Genomic DNA, 13,576 nt, shown 5'->3' with positions numbered 1-13,576 from the left:
TCTAAGCGTCGACCCGGCCTAAATCCATTTTGCAGTTCCCCTAAAATACCGTTACTTTCTACCCACTTCAACAACTCGACTTTGATGGCTTGTATAGCTAATCTATAGAGCACTGACGTGACTGTGATCGGCCTGTATGAGCTCGCCTTGTCCTTCTCTCCCTTGCCTTTATAAATCAAACTCATTCTGCTTTCGCGCCATTGCGTGGGAATCCTCTCGGATTTTATAGCGCGCTCGATGGCTCTATACAAGTGCGTCTTTCCCGCTGGTCCCAAATGGTTGATAATCTCTATTGGGATACCATCCGGTCCTGTTGCCGTACTTTTGGGAACACTGTGTTCTGCCTTTTTCCAGTCCAAAAATTCGATATTAAATTCTTTATCTGTCGCTCTTCTATTGGCCACATGTGTCCCGGGTAGCCGATATCTCGCGTGTTTGGCCGAAAGTATTTGCTATGACTCCATGTAGGTATTTTAAAGCGCTGTCCCCCAGAAGAACGTTACCGTCCCCGTCCTGTATCTGAGTCTGCACCTCTTTAGTCGTTGTTCCCAATGCTTTTAAATGATTCCAGAATTTTTGGGGGGCGCTCTTATCCTTCTTACGTATACCTGATACCCATTTCTCACTCGCAGTTTTAATCTTTGCTTGTACTAGTTTTTGCACCTCAAATTTCTTTTCTCGGTACCGGCTCCACCGTAACTGCACCTCTTCATCCTGATATCCCATTTGTTTTGCCTTTCTGTGCAATCTAGAAGCCCGTTGTCGCTCTTCAATAGCCAGTTTAATTTCCTTGTTCCACCAGCTTTGTGGTTTCCTTTTACCCCTCCAGCGGTTTTGTTTCCTTACGTTATATATTTCCTTCTGTATACAACTCACAACCTCGTCATATTCCCACACCTTCGTGGGCTCGGCCTCTAATTCTCTTTCGATGCTATTGACAATGTCTGCTACCTGCTTTTCGCTCAATTTCGGGAGCCCAACCTCCGGTGTTTCCTGCCTAGCCCCTCCAATATCAAATTTCAGGATTATACGCCTGTGGTCGCTGCCCAGGCTGTTTTCTCCTTCTTCATCTATCGTCATTTGGTTTAACCGCTCGTACGTGTGCTCCGAGACCAGGCCGTAGTCTATGCAAGACTGTCTATTGCCGCTTTGCCACGTTACCTGCCCGTCGCATTTATGCTCCCGGTTAACTATTACTAGTTGCTGTTCTTCACACATATCTAGAACCATCGAGCCGTTATAGTCCGTATATCCATCTAGATCCTCAATGTGGGCATTTAAGTCGCCTACTAATATCACCTCGCCGGATTCTTTAAATTTCTTTATGTCCTTCCTGAGGCAGTCCACCAACTCTTTATTTTGTTCTCTGGCGTCATTCCCTGTCCACAGATAGGCCACTCCCAACCGTGTCTTTTTTCCACCCACCGTTCCACAAACCCATAAGTGCTCCTTACAGCACTGATTCTCCCTTTGCCAATTCCCTCCTCGCCTAATCAACATGCCCACGCCCCCACCTTTCCTCTCTCCCGCTGCCCTGTTGCACCCCACCCATACGTAGTCATCCATCACTGGTGGCTCCTCCATATCTCTCAGGTGGGTTTCAGTCAGGGCGTACACGTCAATTTCTTCTTTCTCGAGTTGGGTTTGTATCTCAATCCATTTTTCCCGCTTGCGGCCGCCTTGCATGTTTATATAACTAATTTTAGTTCCACGGTTTATTTTCCTTTTCTTTGCTTTACGGTGCCGCCGCCATGCATCAGTGCCCCCTCCCTCCTGTCCTTCGCTACCGCCTCCACTCAGTCCGCCTTCTTCTTGAACGTTCGGGGCCCCCCTAAAAAAGCCACTGCGCGGGCTGCCAGTCGGTGCCCTACAGGCTCAGCTAGACGGCCACTGAAGTGTATGCCGTCGAACACAAACGCCCCGTTGCGGCCCGCACGGACCAGGTCCCGGTTCAGGTTGACCACCTCAAACTTCATCGTTTTACCCAGGGTCCAAAGCTCCCTGTTTGCCGCAACCACCACCCTTTCTACGTGGACCCCTTGTTTCTGCACCTCCGGCACCGTGCAAACCGCAATCTGCACATCCTCCGAGACCGCCCTCAGCTCGGTGACCCCCTTCGCAATCTGCTTTGCGAACCCTCCCCCGCGTCCCTGCAACACATCGTTCACACCCCCCATTATCACTACCAAGCTGCGGTCCTCCATTCTATCCCACAGTTGCCACTTTGCCTGTTGTATTACTTCCCCGACTCTTTTTCCGGGAAGCTTACTCACCTTCACGCGTTCGTCGTCTCCCACCCTCCCCTTAATCACCTCTCCCACCCTGGCCATGTTGGAGTCGCCGACAACTATGACTTGGCGCCTCCTCTCGCCTTTAACCGGCCCTTTTGCAGGTGTTCGGGGGCTACTGTGGTTGACCACGGCAGCAAACGACCTGGCTGGCGATCCACCACTTTCCGGCGAAGCCTCGGTGCTTTCTTTGCGACCCGAGTCCGCTCGGCGTTGACGGACACCGCTCTTGCGAGCAGCATCAGTCGCTCCCTGTGGCTCTGCTTTCTTGCCGGCGTGCCGCTCATCGTGCTGATGCCGCGCACTCACGTCATCTCCTACCGCCGGAGTGACGAGCTCTTCCACCCGCTTTTCCAACTGGGCCTGCCTTTCTCGCGCTTCGCCCAGCTCGGCCATCGTGCGCACCAACTGGGCGGTCTTCGCCTGCCCCGCCTTGTCAAGCTCGGTCACTCGCGCCTCGAGAGCCCCCCGCGCTTCCCTTTCTTCCCTAAGGTACCCCTCCAGCCAACACCACCTAGATAGGTGGTGTTGCTCCAGCTCCTTCACCCTCGCATTCAGCTGCTTCTCGAGGCGTTCGAAGCCCTGTCTTGCCCGCTCGCAAGGCCTACATTCGAAGGGCGCCTTCTTAGCGTCGGCCACACGCTCAAACTCGGTCTCTCCCAAGTAGCACCAGCGCAGGCACTCTTGGCACTGCACCTGGTCCTCGTCGCCAGTGCCCTTTCTCGTCCTCGGGGCCATCGTTCGGCCAACCCCTAGGCCTAAGTCGCCCCGTCACTCAAACAAAGCCCGCTTAGAATTGTTTTTTTTTTTTCCACTCGAACACCAAAAAGCCTGTCGCGTCGCCCCTGTGCTGTCACCCACGTTGCTCCTAATCCTCAAAACATCCCTCTCGCTGCGCCAAAACACAACCAGAAAAAAAGCACTAACTGCTACCACGTGGCTTTACTACTCGTTACATTTATATTCCTGTTAACTCACGCTAACTGCTCTTTTACCTGCTAACCTCTATTACTAAAGTCGCGTCCTACTTCTGCAACATTATCACAAACAAAGGAACAAAAAAAAATCAAAAACTTAGCGTTTTCGTCTTCCGCGCCGTCACCTCCGCTGCCGCTGCCGATCCAGCAGCGCCCCAAGCGCTGTAGCAACCTGAGCAACCGCTTGTAGCGACGCTTAGCCAGCTTAGCGACGCTCGCAATATGACGCTGTTGGATTGGATTGGATTCGGCGTTGGCTCGTATGTTCATGGCGAAATTTAATTGCAAATGTTTGCGTCAAGCAGCTTTAGCACAAACAAGACTAAATTATTTAAAACAAATCAACTAAATAACTCAAACTGATCGAATATTTTGTTAATTTTTCCCGCAAGCCGCCTTTGACCATAAAACTGGTTTTCGGGTTTTTTTCACCGGGGTCGTCTGCTATTTTCGCTGAGTTCATAACGCGCTTGTAAAACACAAATTTCAGATGAAAATATGCGTTTTCAGGTTAGTTTACACCTTTTGCGAAACGTTTGTAACCTGAAAACTGACATTCGCAACTATCAATAGTTGATTTTCTTTTACCACGCAGCAGAAACACGACACTTATTTGACGTCCGCGTAGAACTCCTTTGTCGCGCGTCGTGCAGTGGCGTGCTTATTGCACTGAAAAGGAGAAAATGAACGCTATAGTTGCCAGGAAACTAATCCAAAAAATTGGTGTAGCTTGCAGTAGTGGTGCAAGGCTGGAGAAGCAGCAGAGCTGGCGGCCTCTCTCCCATTGTCGGAGACCCGACCGTTGGACCTCGCATGGATTTCTGAACTTGCCGCTGAAAGTTCTCCATGACTGGCAGGCGCGGGTTGTTCTAAAAAGTCCGCAGGCTTTCACAACTCTCCCAAAGTGGACCGCGTTAGCACGCGCTAGAACCCGAGACAACCGGCTTCGCGAACTCGGCGTCTGTGCTCCACACTTCAGGGGCGAACGCACGTGAACTGGCGAGTAGAAGAGAACGCGTGAGTTCACGCCACCAACACTGGGCGGAGTGTTCTCGAAGGTCGAGCTGGCCGACACCGCGTGCTCCTTACGAGGCGCATGGTTACGCGCACGCGGACTTTTCCTTTGTATTTTTTTCTTTCTGGAACTATAAGCTTAAAGAGCTCTGCTATTAAAATTGCACAAGTTGCTGCACCCCGAACTGCAAGTTTGGTCCGAATGTACGTCTCCGATACATGAATATTCCGATATTTTCTTGCTACAGAATATCCGTATCGTATCAAGAAGTGGTAGCCGCATTCAGTTGTGTGGGAACTACTTTTGAAAAATCCCTGCACTGAACCATATCCACGTCCTTCACGGTAATGTCACGCATCCTGGACAGAGGACGTCCCCGTTTGACAAATGACGCTGTGCCTTCCATCTTTCCAAATGCTCCTCCCTGTCTGTTCATGAAGATATCAGCTAAAATAAGGGCTAGAAATTCACATAAAGTCGCCGGGTGAAATGTGGCGCAAGACCAGAGCTTCCGAAACTTGAAGATGCGTGGAGGCCCTTTTCGTAATGCGGCGTACCGCCAAACATGGTATGCCAACATAGAGCACTTGAAATATGCTTACATTAGAGCATCTGCAACTTGCCAACAAAGGCTGGACTTACCACTAACTGCGAGCTCCTGCGGATGCCGCGTTTCACACAGTCGGCGACGTAATAGAAAAAAAAAAAAGGCGGACAAAGGCGACTTGACAAATTGCTTCATGTTTGGAACCTGCAAGCGGCCAATGAGCTTTTCATTGTACTCGTGACATTTCAGATGTCAAGCTGCAGCTGCATGGCCACAGAAGACAAACGATTCGAGGCTAATTTTTTGCTCAGTGCAGGATACACCTTGCGGAAGTTCGTGGCGAAACCAGGGTGTCAAGGCTTGTTTACTATTTTGATGGCGTTAAATGTTTCCCGTCCACCAGTAGCTTCGCTAACAGATCACATCAGCACGGGAAAATTGCCGTCCCGGTCTGATGCTTTGAACGTTCTCGGGACGCTGCTGGATGGAGTACTATCTGATCACAGTTAGGGTGGTGGTGGTTGTGGTTTGCGACGGGAAAATGAAAGGAAATTCACTGGGTATATTTTGAGCTCGGCAGGGAGCTCACCTGAATACAACCCAGTGCAGGGGAAGGGAAGTAGAGGGGGAGTGATAGGATAAAGCAGCAAGAGAGAGAGAGAGAGAGAGAGGGTATAAAGAGAGCTGTCAGTCCTAGAAAGCTGTCAGTCCGGGCACATCAGTCAATCACTGCACTCCGGGCTACAGCCGCTGCGTAAGGCCGGTCGTCTCCAGGATAAATGAAGCAGATAAGCGAAGACTTCCCGTTGGGTTGCCGCAGGCCCCTTCGGGAACAGAAGTTAGGGTGAATACGGGAGCGCGTGTCATTCAGTGCGCGGGAGCCGCCTATCGGCGTTCCGGGTAACTTCGCGCACGCATCACATAGCCTCGTTGCAAACAAACTGCGCATGCGTGAGAAGTTACCCGGAACGCCGACGGGCGGCTCCTGCGCACGGAATGACCCGCGCTCCCGTGTTCACTCTAACTGGGATCAAGATAGTACACTTTTCCTCATTCCTTCAGTGTGAGGCAATGTAAGAAGGAAAACCTCGCTGATTGCTCGATCGTTTCTTCTACTGATGTCGCCGCCCTTGTGAGGATGCGCTCAACGAGGATAATTAAAGCGCATCTGCCACCGTGTGGCCCACATTCTTGAGCGAGCGATCAGCCGCAGCTGTTCGATCGAAGCCTGCAATCTAATCTGATGCTCTCGCCTTTAGGTAATCGAATTAGCTTTTCTTATTATTAGTGTATCTTGCATCGAACCGTCGTGGCTGGATCGCTCCTATGGTAATGTCTCCCACTGTTGCAGCCTTAGATAACGACTCCCAAGAGAAAATAGTAGCTGGTCCCAGCTGGTTTGTGGTTAAATTCCCAGCCCAGCTGGTCTTAGCTGGTCCCAGCTCGGACCAGCTGGTTGTAGCTGGGAATTTAACCATAATGCAGCTGGAACCAGCTACATTTCCTCCTAGGAATTGGCTTCGAGGAATTTAAATCTACGTTTGAAGCAAAGCTTCCCACATTGACAATGAACAATGAACTTTATTGACATCATGTACATAGTACACAATGCCGGAGGCCGGCAGAAAAAGCCAACTCAAGGACAGCTTGACGGAGCTGCGGGCCCCCGTTTTGGCACCAGCGTACAACACTGTTCTACAGAACCAAAAAAATAATAATAATAAGCCGCGTAGAAATATGGCATCCCTTGCGCCATTGAAAGAATGTAAAAAAAAAACAGACAACAATAACAATAACAAGAGAAGGAAAAGAAAAAAAGAAAGAAAAGATGTGTACTGAACAGATATATCACTCAATACAGGACCCGACGGAAAATGCGAGCCCAATATAAATAGTCATGCCTTGCGTACAAACCATATACAAAAGAAAATGTACACCGACGGATGTACTAAATTGCTCAGTACATATAGATTACCTTCATAATACATGCATACAGATTTGCATTACTCTATAATATATATAGAGTACACTATACGTATAGAATTACAGAAATCATTCAATACACGACCGAAATATGAGCTGGTTATAAATCGCCATGCCTAGCGTGTACACCGACATATTCACTATAGCTGACACACATAGGCATGCGCGAGCTATTATATTGAGTCAGTGTAATTATTTGCAAGAGAGGTGCGTATTGCATTGAAAGTGTTGCTTTCCAGCTGAAAGTTAAGTTCGTATAAAGCATTGAGTAGCCTCGGAAGCCTGTTTTCTAGCATATGTCGCCCATATGTTGTTCTACAAGTTTTAACGTTCCAAATTTCGCAGTTTCGCGTTTTATAAGGCTGAGAATTTATTTTAAGGTTGACAAGTTCAGTCAACAATACATGTTTCCTCTTTATTTCTTGTTTATAGGCTTTCGTTAATCTAAAGTTATACATCTTCTCAAAAGGAATTACATTGTACTTTTCAAACAACGGGTACGTGTGATAATGTGAAGGCACGTCCTCTACAGCACGTCGAAACCTTTTTTGTAGAGAGTACGTTTTTTGTATGTTTTCTTGACTAGTGGATACCCCAACTAGATGGCAATAGTTTATTCTTGAGGAAAATAAAGAGTTGTAAATTAGTATTTGAGATAACTTACTTGATATTGTGTCGATATGCTCGTTCCAAGATAGGTTTAAATTTCCTGGAAGACCTATCAAGTTCTTCAAGTTTGTTGGAAACTGAAATGTGATGTGAAATGTAGGCCAGATGACGCCAAGCAACTTAAAAATGGCGTGGAAGAGCTTAAGAAGTCTCAATTGGCTTCATCAACAAAGAGTTTGAGGCCGTGAAACTGCAAAACGCTTCCCCTAATTGTTGCTACCAACAAAAAGCTTCTTGAAAGCAACGATGTTCTCGTACGCAAAGTCGCTGCACTTGAGCAGTACTCCACAGCAAACAATCTCGAAATAAGAGGCGTTCCCGCGACGCAGGGCGAAGAATGCGTAGAGATTGTCAAGTAACTCGGCGATGCGATTGGGTGCACGGTACAGACAAAGGACATCGATACGGTGCACCGCGTTGCAACACACAGCGCTAGCCACAAGAATAAGTGTGAGGTTGTGCTCACGCGACAGGATTGCTCTATAACGCTCGCAATTCTCGCCCAACGACTGCTTGTTTTGGTTCTTGGTGAGTCATCTAAGCAGACCACAGCTGATTAGGAAGGTCAGGATGACTCAAACACAGACGGCGACAAAGAGCAAAAGTCCAGAGTGCAGCCCATCTATGTGAATGAACACCTGACCCCCGAGAACAAAATACTGTTCAGAAAAGTACTCTAACTGAAGAAACAGAAGAAATGGATGTTCGTTTGGACCTAGCATAGTGCTGTCAAAACCAGGCAAACCCTCGACAGTGTTACGAATGAGCGCGTCGCTGTGCTTCAAGCTTCGTGCAGCGCTCTGCTGCTTCGTTGGGGAGCCTCCACTACGTGCGCCTTTTGAGTGAGCGCCTAGGTGTGTCGGTGACTCAGGCTTGCGGCGACAACCAATGAATCCCAATGAGCCACTACATGCCTGGAAAAGTCGAATCGCTGGCGCCTCGCTGTCTGCGTGATTCAAACTTCGGCGTCGGAAAACGCGACGTGTGACTACATGCCCGAAGGACGCGGACACCGTAGGTCGTAGCGGAGACCTCCTCTCTCCTCTCTCTCGCACTGTGGCGCCCCCTGGCTCTGACGTCGGCTTAGGGACTCGCGCCGCTGTCGTCTGCTACGCTCGCGCCGCTGCTAAACTCCTGCCGTTGCCGTCCGTTTATGAGTAGCAACGGTACCTCTGCTAGAAGTCGCCCGCTTGGATGCAGTAGTGCATTAGAAACCGAATTTTCAGTAACTCAGTTAGTTTTCCTGCTTCTGACTTCTCAGAATAATTTCAAGCCGTATCCCGCACAAGTTTGCGGGGTACACGAGGACCGAGAGAGCAACTTTCTTCAGAGCGTCGGTCAGAAATCGTGTGTAACTCGTCCTTTCTAGCTTATTTGCGAGGTTCAGTGCTCAGAGCTCTTCGATAAGGATTCAAAATGCGTAGGCTTCCCAAAGTATTCTTGAAATGCTCCTATGAAAACTCAACAGTCTAATGCTACGCACCAAGCGGCGGGCCCCTACACGCGCATCGAACAGAAGGAAATAAAACGACTGTCTTCTATTTCTTTCGCTGTCATTGACTTGTATCAGATGAATGTTTTTTCTTTGCCTAACGCGTTAATTTTCTGCACCGTCACAAACGTCTTATTAGGTGGTTCGCGATGTTTGGAAGGCTCACAAAGTTCGTGTGAATATTTTATTTCATTCGGGATGTAAGGCATACAATACCTTCTTCAGAAACTGAATTTCGTTATGGCCGCGTACAAGAAGGTTCATATCCGCAGCATGCCTTGTTTATTCACATGAAAATTCAATGAGAAGGTTTGTGCTACGCCACTGCGAAACGGTGGAGGCAACGTTGTCGAGTACTTGAAGGTGGCTTTTGTGCCTCGAATTTCTATCGTAACCATCGTTATCGTAAAGAACTCAATCTCGACCCGAACACTCATGACATGAATACGGTGTTAAAGGCTTGATATACTCGCTAACGAATGCGATAGATCGCATACGTGCCGGTTTCCAGTATACCAAGAACCGAAACCGATGAATATGTCCAAGCAGCTCTTTATTGTTTTCCAACTCCTTCAGGCGTAAAGAACGAATCCTGGCCTGCTCAGGATGTCATTCGATGAATTGAATAAAATTATTCATACTATTGTCCTGGACTGAGGAGCCTGCCCACTAACTAGGTCCATTTTACTGTTAAATAATTTTTCTCTTCCTCCGCCTGCTCCTCCTCTTGAGTGCAGTTTTACTATAATGCGTATCTGAATACTGGGAAGATATGGTGATGGGAAATGTACCGAAACACACGCCCAGGTCTGAGGAAGTATAATGTTATCATATTTTTACCAAAAACGTGACTCGTTTTCTTCAATAAGCCTGCAAACTAGTTAGAAGCCTGGTATAAAACCAGCACGCGCCTATACACTCAGTAGGTCATTTGGAACTCGACCTACATTTTTTGCGCCTATAGTGCATGTTGGCATACTTTCATGCAAGGACAACATAAAGTGATGTGATAGAATACTTTGGAGTGGATTTACCTTACATACCATTACCGGGAATCGTAATTCCTTCTGCCAAAGTCGACTGCCCCGAAGGCCTAAAATTTGTTTCGGTCTTGCACTTTCGCTGTTGTCAGTTATCAGACTGACTGTTCCATTTCTTCGAAATATTTGTCGACGCAGAAGCTTACTCCTAGTTCAGACTTTTCGCTTTCCGCACAGGAATGGCTTCGCAGGAATGGGTGACGCCGGCAATGTTTCATAGTCGTTCGTCTGTCACGTCGTTCAGCGCCTACGACCTCTCCGGAACCAAAGCTGATTGATTGATTTGATTGTAGGGTTTAACGCGCCGACGCAACGCAGACGATGAGGCGCGCCGTAGTGGAGGGCTCCGGATTAATTTTGACCACCTGGAGATCTTTAACGTGCGCCGAAATCTCGTACACACGGGCGTTTTTGCTTTTCGCCTCCATCAGAAAAGCGGCCGCCGCGGCCGGGAATCGAACCCGCGACCTCATGCTCAGAAGCGCAACGCCATAGCCACTGAGCCACCGCGGCGGGTTCCGGAACCAAAGCGGTGTACGCGATTTGCGATTGTGCTGCAGTACATCAAGAACGAGTTTGTTCCGTGTACGTATTTCCAGCCGTGATTTGCACATCACGAAATTGTGGTGGTCTGTTTTTGCGCGCAACGTAGTCACCAATCAACCGAGAACATCAAAGCCCGCAGATGCGCTGGGTGAGTGCACCGTCTGTTTCCCCCGTGTCTCCGTGAGCTCGTAGCTCAATTGGTAAGACAACGGGCTCTTGCTCCGTTTCCCTACTCGCTGCAGATTCGACTCCTGGTGGTGCCAGGAACGTCTTTTATTGGTTCGCGGGAGTTTTTGGTTGACACCAACGGTCGCGACAAAACCCATAAGGGGTAAAGGTGAAAAGCTTCGCTTAATTTAAATTCTGCCGCGTATCTGCTTGTTCAAACGGCAAATGTTGTCGAAAGACGATAGACTCCTCACGTAACTGCTTCTCCTCTTTTTCCCTCCCTCTCGTGACGTCCTTCCTCTACCATCCATATACTACCGACCCGTCACGAACTCTGGAGAGAGCGTTGTGTGTGTCTGTACCATGTCGCGCCGTGCGCAAAAACCAGATGGAATGCTTGTTTGACCCAGAGTTACTCAATATAGACAGTTGCGAAACTCCGCTTCAGAATCCGGGCGGCGCTAGCCCCCCCACTCCGTGGAAGCTGAGGGGCAAGTCGACGCGCGCGGCACCTAGGAGATAAAAACGGAACTTCACTAAACTATTATTATTCAAAATTCTTCTGTAAAATAAAGATTGCTTTTTAAATTAAAACACAATAATTACGTAAAATGTACTTGTGTTTTTGCGGCTTTTCTTTTTATGACTTGCGGCAGCAGCCGCAAGCACTTGAGTACTGCTTCAACGTCCTGCCGACAGACGACAGGCTAGTCAACTTGCCCCGTGCTTGCCCCGGCGCAGGGGGGCAACCGAAGACCGGCTTTCGATACATGGGGCCTATGGGGAGTTTCGCAACTGTCTATATCCAGTAACTCTGGTTTGACCGTTGGCATTTTGGGTATAAATAAGAGCCCCCCAAATCGCAGAAGTTCATTCCTGATGGAGCATTGAAGGGATGCTGTCACTCTGATCGAGCCCTGTACTGTAAACTCGCCCGGAAGGGTATTGTTCTCGTCTTTCTTTGGCTGATCTCTCGCCATGCAGTAAAACAGTCAAGGTTGCCTTCGGCTTCCTGTCACCTTCAAGGCTGCAACATTTGCTGTCCACTCACTTCACCACGCTACCACACGCATGTCGGAGGTGACGGAGCTCGGGACGCCTTCCCGAATGCAACAACAGCCGTGTGCATATTATCACCTGCGATCACGATCTTCGGGTGTTCGGGTGAAAATAACATGTGCTAAGCGGCTTTTTTGTGTGTTCATACCCATTCTTGCCTGATGGCTTACGTCTCAACGAGAGACGTCAGCACCACTCTGTTTAATACGTCTTGTTTTTCCGGAATTCACTTTAACGCCCAAAGCCTGCTCAGGGACTACGACAACATTTCAACTTTAGTCCACTTGTTCGATCAGCGATTTTCTGTTATCTTCTTTTCGGAAACTTTGCTTTCTGTCCATGATCAAGATATTTTTAACATTCCAAACTACAGAAGTGAATACGGTATTCGTGATAGTAGCTCGTACGGAGGGGAGGCTCAGCTATTTATGTTTTAAATGGCATGGCATATAAACGGCGTTTTGATATAAATTTAGATGTTCCTTCTTGTGAATCTGAATGGGTCGAATTTGAAGCATAATTTTTAAAGCATAATCATTGCAATGTCGTATGTGGCGCTTAATATCGATCCCCCTCCTCTGATCCTGAAATTTTTTCAAGCATGCTTTCGGACATACTTCACCAACTTTCATATATATATAAAAAAACATCTCTGTTTTCGGTGATATTGACCTTAATCGTCTTGATGATTCAAACATCACCTTAATTTACAGCTACGGGTACCAGTGTCTTATTAACGTTCCTACCAGACGTCTGAATCATGGCACGCAACCCTTAATTGACCACATCCTGACAAATTCCAGTTCAGTATTTGAAGCAGGTGTAGTTGAAGCTGAAATTACTGATCATTACCTTGTATTTATGACCACTAACCTGTCTGTTCCTACGACCATCAAGCAATGCTTTAAAACTATTTTTGACGCGGATGAATACACACGGATTATATCAGCTACTGACTGCAGGTCTGCGATACTCGATACACCAGATCCTGAAATAGCCGTTCAAATGCTTTGTGTATCCATTCTCGCCCACTACTGTCCAGGTGTCCAATCGGCGTTACCACGCTCCTCGCACTTGGCTGTCGAGTGGCTTGTTATGTTCTTTACGAAGAAAAGACAACCTGTATAAAAAAAACTAATCCCCAACCATTTAACACGCGCCTCAAATACAGGTATAAACGATTTTCCAGTATGCTACCCGTATTACTAAAAAGGCCAAACGATGCTATAGCATGAAAATCAAATTTGTGATAGCGGAAGCAATACTAAAAGATAATGGCATTTAATAGGAGAATTCCTTAACACGCCACATCAACGTGACTCGGTCACGTCCGTTCGAACGAACGACTCGCTCGTCACAGCACTGCGTGATACCAGGAACTGTTTCAATCGATATTTTTTCCACGGAAACTTCTGGCCGTTCTTTTTTGGTGCACACGGCCGCATTTACTCGCCAACTGCAATCATTCTATCTTATTCCTACCAACCTTGCGGAAATTGATGCCGTTATTTCCTGACTAAAAGCGACTGGTCCTGGTCTAGACGAAATTCACGGGAAACACATTATATTGATTTGTCCATTCAATTCAATCTCCTAATCTTAAGTTAAGTTTTCGATCTTGTCTTTAAAACTGCTGTGTTCCCGGACGCGTTTAAATTGGCTAAAGTTGCTCCGGCCTTCAAAAAAGGTGATCCGACCAAAATTATCGACCAATTTCACTCCTTCAATTTCTCGACAAAGTCCTTGAAAAGTTAATCTAAAGAAGGCTGTCTAAAAACTATAAGAAATTTAA

The sequence above is a fragment of the Haemaphysalis longicornis genome, unplaced genomic scaffold (genome assembly GCF_048455015.1).
Source record: "Haemaphysalis longicornis isolate Haplotype H1 unplaced genomic scaffold, Haemaphysalis longicornis Haplotype H1 scaffold_6, whole genome shotgun sequence".
NCBI classification, from domain to species: domain Eukaryota; kingdom Metazoa; phylum Arthropoda; class Arachnida; order Ixodida; family Ixodidae; genus Haemaphysalis; species Haemaphysalis longicornis.
The sequence above is the reverse complement of the archived record's forward strand: the minus strand, read 5'-3'. Positions refer to the sequence as shown.